Here is a 15,418-nt window from a genome sequence, read left to right on the forward strand (position 1 = left end):
TAGTTTTTGTGGTCTGGAAGACTGTCCACTGGAAAATAAGCTTAAATTTGATCTGGGGCAGCTTCTACTTTAGATCATGGGAAGGTGTTGTAGACTATACTCTGTCTTTGTGGTAACCATTGTGCACATATTATAAGTGGAAACCATCTGAAATCCTGATTGTGAAATCTGACTTAACTACCTGAAACCGGGAGCTGTGTATTTAATATAAATGTTAAGTAATAAAAGCTTTGGGTTTTACAGGTAGCTAACATAAGTAAGATTAATGTGTTCCCTAACTTTTCTTACTCTGAGTCTATGCTGTTACCACTTTATTATACCAAACGGTATAATGGTCAGTTGGAATAGCTTTTCAAGAAGTATGAACTAAGAAAGTAAAAGGAGAAGCTGTACGCTCTTACACATTGGTACATTGGAATAATGTACAGCTAAAGAAAGTCAGCCTCAGCTAGGTAATATCTACACCCTCATTGATGTTAATAAATATGAGATAAATTAAGGCCTTTTGTTCATGGCATCAGTATTGATTTTCTTTACAGGTAGTGTTCTTATGCTTAGAGAGGCAAACTGCTTCTTAGGTTAGAAAGTTTGGTGGAATAAAAACTGTCGTCATCAAATACGTTAAAGAACAGGAAGGGAATAACCCCATTGTGTCTACAGCAAAAAGAGGAGGTAAGTGGCTTAAATTGCACCAACAGATAATAGAGAAAGAGCCCCTGTAGGGAGTTAATAGGTTGTGTAGAGCCAGTATTTGACATAATCAGAAGTAGGAGAGAAAAGTATATGCTAAAATTGCATGGATAAAACTGTCCTTGTTTTAGGCCAGAAGGAGGGATTGATAATCTCCACCTAAGGGCCAGAAGGGGCTAGATAACCTTGTTTCATTTCAGCTGATACTGGTGTACTGAAGGAAGGCTTCACCATAGCACCATGTTTGTTGGTCATGGTGTGAATCAGTAGATGCTAGATAGAGCAAAATCTGATTGGGGTAGGTAAAATTTCTATTGATGACCAAGTACAAAGCTGTTGTGATTTTCCTGAAGTAATCAGGAGATTATGTTTCTCTTACAAGGTGATGATATGCATAAATCAAAACTTCCATAAATGTGCATGTTTCATTCACGTGTATGCCAAATACTGACAGTATATTTGTGGAAATCTATTTGTTATATGCAATTGAATTGAGCTATGGGAACATGTCTTGAGGTAAGATTTATGTCACTCTGCAAATCTGATGTATTTTACAAGGAAATATCACCTAAGCCAAAAATATTCCAACTTAGTGCCCTAGGGATCTGTCAGTAAAATATTTTGGTTTGGCTGTGGGTCCCTGACCTTGCATTTGGTACCAGTACTTCCAGTATTGCCTTCAATTAGGAATTCTTTGACTGGAAAGAAAACTAGGTTGCCAGTGAAATAGTAAAAAAATTGGCCCTGACTATACTAACAAATGCAGCTGTCCCAACAACAACCTTACTAGACCCAGTTAAAGACGCTGTGTGTTCTGAGTCTGATTTGCAGTGTAGTTTGGATCGTAAGTTGTTTTGCAACTGAGGCTATACTTAGAGCTGTATTTGACAGTAGCTGTGTGGTACTGTGGTTCCGTATTTGATCTGGGGAGGGAGACTGGAAAATTTCAGGTAATATGTTTGAGAAGGTCAGGCTGTGGATGCAAACATTTGTCAACATATTCAGACAGTTTGAAAGGATACATTTGCTTAGCTTTAGCAGGTCATGACTGAGCACCAGAAGGCAGACTGATGCCAGTGCCATGGCTTCAGTACAGGGGGTAAAAAACAGCATTACAAAGAGGAAAGGGTGAATAGTAATAACATAATCAGAGTATCACAGGGTAATTCAAGGGTGATAATACAGTTACTATGTAAGAAAAAATTACTTAAGTTACTTCCTTAGATATCTTAACTGCAGATTTTGTTCTTCCAAGGAAGCATTTAACTGCCTTTGCTGTTATGTATTTTTCTATTCCTGCAGTGTCCTGCGTATCTCACTGCATACCTTCCAGCTTATGCAGCAAATGATGTAATACTGTTACAAATATTCTCTCCTTGTGTTTGTGCATTCCCCGATTCAGTACATCTTGACTTGGTCCGTTCTATAAAAAAAGGGTAATGACCACTTAGGTAGATAACATGTCAGAATCTACCCTCCTTATGAGGGTACCTGAAAAGTAGATAATTGGCCAGGGGTGGCTAAGGAGATGCAAATTCTGCTGTTGAAACTGGATGTCTGGATTGCAGATGAGAGAGGTAGGCAGTGATTCAGAGCATTTAAGAGACATACCTCTTGTCCTGTAGATCATATGTGGATCATAGCAGTGTCCTTGTGAGTCTGTATCTCACAAGGACAAGTGTGTAATTCTGGCAGCTAATTCTGAAAGAGGAAGAAAATGTATCTAAACAGATGATTTAGGAGGACTTCAGATTTGTTTGCGTGGCATACCAGCCTTTGTCTTGTTGGCATCAAAAGCTGAATTTCCTTTTCAATGACCAAGTGAAGACTGTGCTTTGAAACAAAAGATGTAATTGAATGTAAGCATGACGTATATGCATGATACTTGAGGACAGATTGTTCTAGTTCTCTGAGGTTTTCGAGAGCTGAGAGCATGGAATTGAGTGGTCAGAACCTGATCTACTGTCTGTGTCAACACACAGTATGACTGAATTGAGACTGCACACACAACTTGCACAAGCTGGAGCATAAGCAGGCCCAGTTGCAGTAAAGCATTGTTTTCTGAAAATATGCAGAGACAGTTTAATTATGTTACAATTCGCTACATTGGAGCATGTCACTATGGCTGAATATTATTTGTATATTTAATAGCAGCATTCTCAGTCCTTAACACTGTACCCGGTGAAGACAGTGACTTATCAGTGGGGATATCTGGGATGCTAAACAAATATCAGCTAACCTCAGAGTGAATCTGTTTTTTGTTCAACAGAGCTGTTTATACTAGAGAGGTTTTATTCCCCTTTGTATTGAATTGTTTCCATCATGTGAATGCTCAAGTAAGCATGATCTACTGTATCATCCTGAAAATCATTCTATGCTACGTACTTTAAAAGCAAATACCATATGTTTGTTTATATTGCTTGAGGTAATTGCTCACAACTGTCATCAGCACTTGCCTCTCCATGATTCAGACTATGATGGAACTTCTGTGACAGTTTCTGCTTGTTCGGATACATAATTCTGCAGCAAAAAAAACATTCATACTGTGGTCTGATTGGAAATGAAATTTAATTACCCCTGAGGAGGCTGTTCTCTTAAAACATCTCTTTTGTGCTTTTGTCTCTTCCCCTCCACAGCAGACTCAAAGATTAGCTTGGCTTGGTCCCTCAATATATGTATACTGTAATATCATAACTAGAGGCATTTATGCTTATCTTACCTCTCTGCCCTCACTGTTTTGTAGTTGTGGTTATATATATTGCTGTAATTACAATATGCTAATTCTAATTTAAGAGTCTCACACTTGGAGGGAGTATTGAGGAATATCTCCTCATTAGTAAAATACTGACGTCCTGTTCTGCTTCTGATGCAGTCACTCTGCACTATTTAGAAAAAAAAAGAACCTGTGTTCTTTGTAATGGATATTTTCTGTACATTACTATGTGCCCTAATCATTAGAGGTAGATGATATATATTTAATATATATGTACTTACTTATGTACTGTATATTATTTAGTATACATACCTATGTATATATAAATTAGAATTATACAATATAATAAAATTCTAGCATAGAGTTCAAGAAACTAAGATTATGAAATAAGTATTTTATGCCTGAGGCTAAAGAAATATTAGGTATTTTATCTTAATATTTGGCATACTGCTGTTTGAACCTTGGGAACATAGAATAATTTAGTGGTTTAGAATTGCATGGTTCTTTCAAATTGTAACTGGGTAATTTGCTATTTGATAGTCTTCTATGTCAAACCTTAGGCAGATGAGAAACCAGTGAAAATTTATAACATCAGAAATACCTGAATTCAGTGCCATTCATCTCTCTGATTCTTTGTAAACTGCACAGAAGAGAATGTGCAGTCTCTTACTTCATTCTTAGACTGTGCAGTCTATTTTTAGCTTGGTCTAAACTGTAGTATTTATCTTGAAACATTTCTGAATATATTAAGGAATTATCTTTGTAAATTTCACTTCACTAAAAGAAATAGAAGTGGTAGGATGTCACTTAAAAGTGTAAAGTTTGACTTACTATTGCTTACGTAATGAAAAAGTTAAAATAAGAATTTAATATTTAATAATTTAATCATCCTCTTTAGTAATGAGAAAAGCTGTTTAAAGTGGTAGGAGTTTTTTAAAGGTTTTCATTTATCTTTTGGCTTAAGCATTCTATGCATTGATGTTCATGAATGCCAGTGACTGAAAAAAGCCAAAGACACGGAACTTGTTTGCATCTGGAGACCCTGATGTCCAGTGTCAAAACTGCGACCCCTACCCTAGAAAAAGAAAGGTTTAGGCCCTTTTTTCAGAGCTTACTCTGCATGGTTAGGTGTTTAGTCTGTGATGGTAGGTTGAGCGTGGTTACAGTTTTTCATCTCAAGTCTTTGCTTCTGTCTTGAGAGGAGACATTTGTAACCTTGTCGTCTGGTAGTAGGATGATGTCTCTGAAAACTTGCCTCACCATCAAAATCTCAACATTTTAGAAGTTATTGTGTTTAAGGCCCAGAGTGAGCAATAAAACCCTCTGTAATTGAGTTGCTGTGCTTTAAGCCATGTCACTTTTTACTTCTGAAGCAAAACTTATGTTTTGTTGTTTTATTCCTTCAGGAATGAGAAGCAGGTATTCAAAACCTCTGGGAAGCCTCAGTGAATCTGTTCTTCCTGGCAGCAGAGGACTTTCATTTTTAACCTTGTGAGATTATAGCATAACAGATTGGAAGTCTCTGATCTGTGCCTGGCTTTATCTTTTGGTTTTTAAGGAGTGAACTGGGAACTAACTAGAAGAGATTATAACTACCCAGTAGCTTGGTTTGGATGCACTGAGATGGTACCCACAGTGCAGCTGTGCTTCACAGCTGCAGAGGCTGCAGCTGATCTGTCATGCATCCTGGGATTTCTTCATCCTTGGCTTTGTGCTGAGAAAGAGGGGAAAAACTGTAAGTCCTAAAGGGATCTCTTTGCAAATGTGATCTGCAGAGAGGGGGGGGTGATGTCTCTGTGAAAAGTTAGTATTGCTAAGTGTACAGTAGAAGACTCCAACAGGATGCATGAGGAGTTGTAATGCTGTTGTTTTCTAGCTTCTGAGTGTTTTTGTAACTTTATTATTTCTTGCACCGTTCTGAAAAGGTGATTTTTGAAAACTTTCAAACAAAACTGTGAATAGAAGGGTAATCCTTCACTCAAAAATGATTTATTCCAGCATGGATCATTATGAAAATTTGGAATCACAGTTCCAATTACTTGACCAATTGGAGTTGCTGATAACACTAGATTACAGTCTCTTTTGTAGAGTAGCTGTGGGAACTCAGTACATCACTCCGGATGTCCAGAGCTACCGAGACAACCCTTGGGGGGCTCAGAGGTCCTGGAATGTTGCCAAAAGTGCCTGGTGGCTTGACTTTGATCCTTCTAAAGAAATGACACCTGAATGTGAGGAAATGAGAGAATTTCAGGTTTGAATGGTGAGGGGATGATATTCACTAGGTAAAACTTAAATTATAATGCACTGTACAGGGAGGTTTTATATGTTGTACAGGGAGGTTTGGAATTCTGTACATGGGGGTCGGGAGTCCCAAGATGGAGGGATTTGGGCGTGCCCTGTCCTTCTTCTTTCTTCTCCTTGGCATCCATGTTCAGGATGATGTTGGCATGTGTGGATTGGTTCATAGTGAAGGTGCACTTGCCAACAAGGGCAAAAAGTATTGGAAATTGAAGGTAAATATCTAATACGTAGTTTTCACTATAAAAGAGACAACCGCCCCGTGGGCAGGAGAGAGTGCCCTTGGCTGTCTTGCTGATCAGACCTCAGCTGGACAGACAGAAAAACTCTGTAGATAAGAAACAATAAACACAACTGAAGACCAAAAAGCAAGAGTCCAGACTCCTTCTTTGAAAGCGCGGCCTGCCCAGAACCACCTTTTCCCGTGCTGGGGCAGAGACAAGTAACAGCCAACCCCGGCACTAGCCAGTTACGGGAAGAAAGGATGTGGATGTCACAGAAACTGGTTGAAAACAAAAGAGTGCAGGCATCTGTGAAATCTTGTTCTATTCTACAGTCTGGAGAGAGTGTTTGTGTATTTAACACAATGGATCACTATGCCCTGCCTGTGTTGCATCTGTCTCTTGAAGTCTGCTCTGCTTTCTGTTTGTTTTTTTGTTAGCCCAAGCTCTTTGTCTTGTTTCCAAGCTAATGAGCTTCCTCAGTGTCCTGCATGGGCACCATCAATGAGTATTGATGGAACAACAGGTAGGATTTCTCAGCTCTCAGTTCTGGTGCCACAGCAGCTTCTGGGGGCCAGTACCATAAATTGTATGAAAAGACGTGAAATGCTCCATAAATCCTTTTGTAATTGTAGAGTTACTCAGTTCATCTGTGGGAAGGACATGCATTTAGTCTGGTGATGGAGGAAGAGTATGAGGCAAGGTAGTAATCTGTTTTAGTAGAGTGTTCACAAAAAATGTTGCTTCTCTCTAGAAGATTTGTATGAAGCATGGGTAAACCACATTGTTTAGGACCTGGCCAAAATTTGGCATGTTTTTAGAAGACTATTACTGGGCATGATTGCTTGCAGTAAGGTAACCCCTCTTGCCACCCACACTATCTCTCCCCAAATAGACAAACAAAACAGATTCTCAGTGAAATGGCTATAGAAAAAACATGAGGGAAAGTGAGATTGACCCCCTTTAGTCCCCTCTTCAGAACAGCTGTTTTAGTTGAAACTTATGAGAAAAAATTTAGCCTGATGGAGACATGCAGCAGAAAGAATTTCAGCTTGAGCACTTAGTTTGACAAAGTCATGAACAACAGAATTAGGGTCCTGTAACAGAAAGTGTTATACAAACTTCATTGGTGGAAGTATCACCAGTGTGTATGGTATGAGTATAGATGCACATTTATATGCATAAGCAGATAGTATCAGTGGCTCCCGTTGTCTGATGGTATTACTGATCAGGTACAAGGCAATAGAAAAGGCACAGGAGTCAGTCTGTAAACACCTTTGCTTGTCCTATTTAAACTTTGCAGGGGCATTTCAACAGTGGTTGTGCTACAGTTGTTATGCAGAAGAGCTCCTTACCTGCTGAAGACAATAAAGGTACTTCTTTTAGTCCAGCATAAAGGAAATATTTAAGGAGAACTGGGCAGGAGCAGCCTGCTGTCTCATTGTTTAAGTGTGTTCATTTGGTGTAAGGCTGTGAAGAATTAAGTTTAGGAGAGGATATTGAAGCTGTGGAGTAACAGCTGTGGAAAAGTTTGCCCTTTGCCTCTTCTGTGTGTATTTTGTTCCCAACAGGCATACAGTGTAGTTCCTCTGCCTAGGAGAGGAAAGAGTGTGAGTTTTTAATATGCAATAAACATATCTTCCTGGTTTACTTCTTTTTATAATTATAATGTGAAATAATATTTGAAACACTCAGTGATTTTAGCTTAACTAAACAAGTAGTGACAGAACCAACATTAGTCTCTAGGAAAATTGTGGGAAGGACTTCTCATCTTCCTATGCCATAAAAATAGCTTTAATATGTTTGCATCAGCAGTTTCTCCTCTTGAAAGTATTTAGATGGCACAGGCTTTTTGCTATTTCTCTTTGGCATGGTGTGCACATACTGTAGTAATCCATTTTTTTCATCAGTGTGTTACTAATAATGAGCCACCTAAGCTCTGAAAACCTCCCTCTGCTCTTAGCTGTAAAAGAATGCTTAAAGGATTTAGGGATGTCAGTCATCATTGGTTTTTTAGCAGGGATGTGTGTATGTGTGCACAGGGACGAGGGGAAGAGAGCCCAAGCTGGAGTTCAGAAATTACACTGTGTGTGTGGTCTGAGGTTATTTCTCATTTCATGAAATGCACGCTTCATTCCTGGCTCAGACAAACTTGCACGTCACTGAATAAGTCCCTTATCCAGTTTCCAAAACACTGAAGAGATTTGAAAGGGCTCTGTGGGCGGACTGCTACTATCAGCAAAAGCAAATAAGCTAGCCTATTTAGTTAAGCATTTTTTAATTCTTAAGCAGAATAACCGATAGCAACACTTGAACAGTTGTGGCCAGCCAAGGGAAGAGAAGGAAGGGAAAAAACCATATAAGTTTAAGGAGTCATACATTAATTAACTTTAAAGGCAGCATTATAGTTCCTGGTGTGTGAAGGTACTGTCTGATCAGTCCAGGAAGAACACTAGGGAATGATTAAATGAACTGCCTGTGTCTCTAACAGTCCCCTGTGGTCTGCTGGTCACAGTTTATTCAGCATTTCACCTTCCTTTAATCAAAACTGGTGTAAAATTATTATTGTAAGCCCCAGAAAAATTAATCTAAAGAGTCCTTGTATCAAGCTGGTTTGCTGTCCAAAGTACATAAATGGCTCTACCCTGGAATACTGCAAATGTCTAGCAACAAAGCATTATTGTAGCAAATTTTAGCTCTGTAATAAATCTCAGTATCCAAAATAAATGATGGTTCGTTTCATGGCAGAAAGAAATTACAACAAACAAACAAAATATTACTATTCATTCAATTTGAAATTGTTTGGCTAGAATGTGGTTGAGTACTCCAAATCCTGTTTTCAATCCAGTATTCAGTGATCAGAATATCTCTAATCTTGATATATTGGCTCCAAACAAGTAGTGTAGCTAGCTCTGCAATTGCCAGATCCATGTATTTAAAGATTAATTTCATTATAGCTCTGAACTAAATCAAAAGAAAATAATCTCTTTTAAAGTGACTCTCAGATAGAAATATTGTATCCTGAGAGATCAGGATCTGTGAAGCCTAGGCAGGGCAAAATGTGGTAACATTATTTGATGAAAGCATCCTGTGACAGATATGCAACAATGGTCTCCTTGCCCTGAGTAGCATGGCCTGGGTCCACACCTCTCAGAGGTCTAGCAGAGTGCATGGCTAGAGGCCTTGGCCCAAGGAGTGAGGTTCCTGCTTCCTTGTGGCATGAGAGGAAATCATCGGGTTGTGGATAGGGGGTTTTGCAGAAACCATTGCAGCCCAGAATGCAACTTCAAATACGTCTCACTCCCAGTACCAATGTTAAATTAGGGGTCAAGGGTCTCATGCTCTGTATAAACAGTAGAGAAATGAATGTTGCCAAGAGACTGTTGAATCATAGGCAAGAGGTATTTGAAGGTTTTGTTTCCTTTGTGACATTAGCAACCCTTACTTGACTAGTGTGGGCCAAAGACAAATGAATTGCCAAACCATATTGCGTGTTGTCTTTTCTGGATGCATGGATCCAGAAAGAACTGGTGACTGTGTAGCTCATGTCTGTACTCACAGGCTACTGCCACAGGTCATTTCCATCACATCTTCAGTGTGGGAAAGAGAGGACAGGCTTACCCTTCCCTTTGATGGCGTATTTGCCTGTGTGCCTCATTTTCTTCTCCCCACAGGGAAAGTGAAGCACAAGAAATGCAAAGTGCTTGTGGAAAAACTGTGTGATGGACCCAGGTTGACATAGACCTTAGCTGTGAAACTGTTCTTCCTTTCTTAGATTGTGCAATGTGTGATCTGCCTGCAGGAGATTTCCTGCTGTGCTTTTTGACAGATCTGATGAACAGTAGGCACTGGAGGGAGTTGTGGCATGGACCACATTCAAGGATGAATGGCATGAAAATCCCTAAAGCATGTGCAGTTACTCTCTGGACAGGTTAGACAATATAGACCCTACAAAGAAATTTGTTAGGGCATCCATAATGAAGATTAAGGGTAAATAAATCTGGACAGTGAAACAAGTTAGCTGATGGGGGAAGGTGGCATTTGAAGAAATGTTTAGGGTGTACCAGGGATCTATAACAAAAAGTTCAGAGAGATTTGAATAATAAAATACTAATTTAATGCAAGTAATTTTATGTTTTCCCTGCCCTTGAATGACAGAAATTTATGCTGAATATTTTCACATTTTCACCAGCCCCAAAGCTGAAAATTGTTGTATTGTTGTTTATTTAGTCTGACTTGTTCTGGACGAGGTGTTAGTCCTTCATTCCTTTGTGCTTAAAGCACACCAGTGTGTCCAGCTGCTGAATATTGGGCTTTTCTCAGCAGTTGTCTGCATTAGCATCTGGTACTAAGACCAAGCTGTGCTGCCAGACTTCAACAACACTGTCCAGACAAGGCTTTCCCAGAGCTGGATGAGCCTAGGAAATAAACCCACCAAACCCAAAACCAGCTTAGAGGAATCTATGCCAGTTTCAAATACCATACTTTAAAGAGCTTCTGCTTGTGAAGTTAGCAATCAGAAAACCTCTCTCTGTCTGGAAAAAGACTCTGAACCAACCCCTATTACAGGACCTGACGCTGAGTTCTTGGTGGTAAATGACCACATTACTCTTTGGGGCCTGTGGGTGTCAAAGAAAAGATGCATGTGAGAAAAGTCGCCAGCTGAAAGCATGGATATGTTTTGAACACTGGAGGTAGTTTAGTAGCCTGAGCCTGTTTCTGATTAAAATAAGAGTCCTTCAGATGAATGGAATGTAAACCACATACCAATTATTGGAATCCCATAAAGGAAACTCCCTTTTCCGTCTGTCTATTCATCCATCCGCCCACCCACAAAAGTACAGTGTCTCAGAAATATCCCTCAGCAGAAATTATGGAAAAATTCAGTGCTTGTTTCCTTTTTCCTTACCTCCCAGGTGCTGGATGACAACTAAAGAGATGAAATTGCAGTGAAGCCACTTAAACAGTTATCAAAGAAATGGACCTGCTAATTAAAAGGATAGTATTTCCTGGCACAAGAGAAAGCACACAAAGTCAAATCTTGAGGCTTTCCTCAAGCAGACTTCTGTGGGAATGTGACTGTGTGAGGGCTGCAGGAACAGGTCTTAGAGTAAAACCCACTTTAAGTGAAAGCATTAGATCAGTGCACTCATTAGAACAAAGTACTAAGGCATGCATATACCTGTTTCATTTGGCAAATCTCTCTCTCTTTTTTGTTCCCGCTACGCTTTTCATTGAGGCTTTTCCATGTAATTGATTGCAGTAATTAATGTTCCTGTTGCTTACTTCTGTGAGACAGAAGGTGTTTCTCCCAGGTCAGCTTTGCATTTAAAGTGTTATAATATCTGTTTCTCAGATGGTGAAACTAAGACAGAAAGTTCAGAGACAGCAAATCAGTGCTGGAGTATGTTAGAGTCCCATTCCTGTCTCTGACCACAATAAGCACTGATTCTTCTAAGTATCCTCTCATCTCAAACACACTGCGTAAATGAGATCTTCCCTATATGAATGAAGGCAATAGATCTGTTTTCATGAGCACTCTCTAATATTAAGGAATCTAGATCTGTAATGCTATGTAATGCTTTTTTACATGGCTACTGTAATTGCAGGACAGTTCAGTCTCATTGCAAAAGGCAGTCCTTGGACAGCTGGAAGAAGTTTTAAATGTTAATAGTTTGGGCAAGATTTGGGTCTACAGTAGTATTATGGTCTAGTTCATGGTAATTGGTTTTTGATACTCTGCTGGCCCCTAGAGGGGTAATTTATACAGGCTGAAGCAGTAACCACGGGATTTTAAGCAATACTGCCTGCTCTTCAATCTTCTTGCCAGGTAGTTCTTTCCCATTTGGCAAAGCCTTTAAGTAATGAGACTTTGTAGCTCTTTGGAAACACTTTCTCTTTTAACCTCCATGATTTTCCTTCTCTCTGGGCAATACATGTAAGGTATGTTTCTTCTGCTTGAATAAATAAGGGTAGAAGATCCTGGTAATAAACACCGCTCAGCCACTGAAGTGAGAAGCTCTGAGGAAAATGTGCCAAAGGCAAGTGAGAGAGAAAAATGCAGAAAAGTCAAGACAGCATTTTGTGCATAAGATTTATCCATAATTTTAAATCTCTTAAATGCTAAGAATTTTCTCATTAATCCTGTCACATTTACTGAAATAATGACTGCATTGTAAAAAAAATGAGATCATGACTTTGAAATTCCCAAAAGCCAGTAGGTCTTCCCTGGCTTTTTATGTTTCTTTACAGTGTGTAAGGATTTTCTGTATTCTCCAACTCATCCCCAGACTATATTTTCATGGTTTGCAGGATGTGTATTAAATCTGGAAAAAGCCCATTAAACAGAAAAGGTGAAAATTTACTGCAGAGAGCAGATAATGGTCTGTAAGCAATAACTACTTTCAGAAAATGTTGTTAACATTAAGTTCATATGTTCTTAATGCTTAAAGTGTACCTCTCTGTAACTAGAGAGGATAATAGGCATCTTTGTGCATCTATGTGAAGACCTGAGTTACTGTTTCAAAGTAATTTATACCCTTTATCCAACAGCATACATCCTTCAGGTCCTCAGCTCTGTCCTAGCCCTTTGCCTCCAGTCACTATGGCCACTCTCCCCACCTGAAGTGTTTCTTGTCTCCTCGGGATGTTGCCATTATGAGCTTATTGGCAGTTGTCCACTTGGAGTGAGGTTGGCTTTCTGGACCCCAATGCAAAGTAGTTTTTAACTCATCTGTGTCTAGTGATATTATAATTGAAGGATATATTTCTGTTAACTTCTTTTCTCTTTGAGGTGACTATCGGAAACTTTCCGTGTAGAACATTGTCTACAGATTATCCTGATGTCAAAAGCTATTTTAATGCTTAGGCTAACATAGGTGTTGACCAGTTTCCCTCAAAAAGTCCTTTGCACCATTAAAACATGTATGGCAAATATTACTAGCAGAAAAATGTTGAGTAAGGCCTTTGTGGCCTTACTCTGGTAGGATATGTACCTGTCATGGGATTTACTTCTTGCCATATTCTAATAAAATACTGAAGGAAGCAAAATTCTGTAATAATCAAGATTTACAGCTGTAATCTACAACTAATTTTGCCTTGCAGCCTTGTGTGGAAAACCAAAATATTCTACACCAGTGTACCTCTCTTTTCTAGGAAGATTTCTTCTAATTCCTTCTCAGAGTTGTTGGTCTGCAGCTCTGTCATCAAAGTTCAACACTGAGTTAGTTATCAAAATTTACATATACTCTTCAATGTATACAGGAAGCTAATATGTCAAAAGAGTGCAGTGTACTGGAGTGACAGATAAATGTTTGGTGGAAAGTTGTAAAATTATCTGAATAAGTACTGATGGTTGCTCTATGTCACTTGAGAAGCTAGTTGAGACTAGTTAGTCGTTATAAATCTGATCTTCATATGGCTTTGTATTAAGTAAGAACTACTGTCAAAGTCTAGGGTGAATCTGTGTAGTTCACATGTGCTATTAGTAAAAATGTGTTTCCAAATGGAGAACAAAAGAAACAAAGGAAATTCTGGCTGTTTGATCCAATTAAGTATGTCAAGAGCTATGTAGAGCTGCAGAGTTTCAATGTTTTGTAGCCTTGGTTAGTGTGTGGTATAAGAAAGGAGACGACCATAAAACAGTGATTGGCTGATGTGGCCCTAAAATGTGTACTAGAAATTACTGGATTAATGGTGATGATAACTACAGGTGAGGAACTGCAACAGTGGCATATCATCTATGCAGCAAATTACTGGAGTCAAAGAGAAAGCACAAAGATCACATTCAGAACTCTGTCCTTTTGCTGTGGGAAACAGCCTCAAATGTAAATGTTTATTGGTTTGAACAAACCTTGAAGAAAATGCTGGAAATTTAAACATATTTGAAAAATACACAGGTCTGTGTTAGCCTTTCAGACATAAAATGCCAGGGTCTTCTGGATTCATGAGATTACAGAAAACAACACAGAACAGGTTGAAAATGTTGCGATTCTGCAGTTGCTGTGTGACATAACAGTAATCAACATGTTAAATGAGAGTTAAAACAGAGCTTACTATAACCTCCATGCTTCCTCTAGCTTCACGGCAAGACTGTGAAGGATGACCTAGAGGGGTGAATATGCAAAAGATCTAGATGCTATGAGCAACTTAAACAGAAGAAATCCCTCACTTTCTCTTGGATGTTATTACGGTGAAGTTCTCATGTAGTTGTAAAAAGCTGACTAAAGTCTGTCTAATGGTCTGACTAAAAGTCTGTCTTGTGAAGTACAGGAGTGTTGAGTTCTTTGGCAGAGCGCAGAAAAAGAATATTCATTTGATCTGCAGAAGTGCAGAATATCCAGGCAGCTTACAATGAAATTTGTATTATGTGCTGAATCTTACCACCTTGCCTCACTCAAGCTTTGGTCTGAATGACTCATTATGCTCTTGAATATGGAGGCTCTAGCAGCCGTGTAGTGTTAGTGAATATGGCCAAAGTGCCTAAGGACACAGAAAGAAGGAGGGTGAAAATATTCCTGCCTAAATACAAATGGAGCTTCAGTTTCATTTGTGTCAGTGTTAGATCAAAACTTCTGGGAAGTCTGAAAAACCCATTGTAGGTTTATCCACATGGATTCAATTCATGCCATGTGCAGGAAGGTCCTTCCACTCCTTTCATTTCAGTCTTCCACATCAGCAAAATGTCACAGTGCTTGACAGAGGAACTTAGCGGTTATTAATGGCTGCTGGGTAGGAAATTATTTTCTTGTATTGCAAATAACTAATTTCTAAACCTTGCTCCAGGAGTATGTGTGAAGGTCTTATGAGAATGACAGAAAAATGTGGTCATCTATGGTACCAGCTATTAGGATAATAATTTCAAGCTATCAGTCAAGTTACAAGAGTTGGTTGTTTGCCAGTGAAAGAAGGAAGTAGCAGTGGTGACAAGGAACTGGCAACAATTATTTTGTGTCATAGTCTGATATGATGGAGTGAGATCTAATACAGTCCCACACAGTCTAAACAGTTATGGCAAAAGGATTGACTCATATACTGGAACAATTACTCATAGCATTCTTTAGCTGAAAGCAAGTTAGAGTAGTTAATGTTTTTTCAGGTGGGTGTTGCCATGAGTTGTGGGTCTTCTATGCTTCAAGCAACATCAAGTTCATGGGAAGCTGCTGAATCAGAACTCTCTGAAAGATATAACCAAATACTCATATAAAACTAGGAGGGAAAATACCCCTGTAACTTTTTTAGTATCTTCTTATAGATTCATAAGAGTTTAAAACCAGAAGGGACCATTAACTTCTTTCACAACCATTGAATTTATTTGTTCTTAATTTGGTCATTAAGCATACTACAGTATGTTAAACAACCTTCACTGTGCTTTATACAGCGTACAAATGTATAGTCTATACGAAGGTCAGCCAGAACAATATGTGCATAAATAGCCTTCAGATGTTCATTATAATCAGCAAATCTTAGTATTTGAAAGCCAACCAATATTTCCATG

The sequence above is a fragment of the Passer domesticus genome, chromosome Z (assembly GCF_036417665.1).
Source record: "Passer domesticus isolate bPasDom1 chromosome Z, bPasDom1.hap1, whole genome shotgun sequence".
Classification (NCBI taxonomy): Eukaryota; Metazoa; Chordata; class Aves; order Passeriformes; family Passeridae; genus Passer; species Passer domesticus.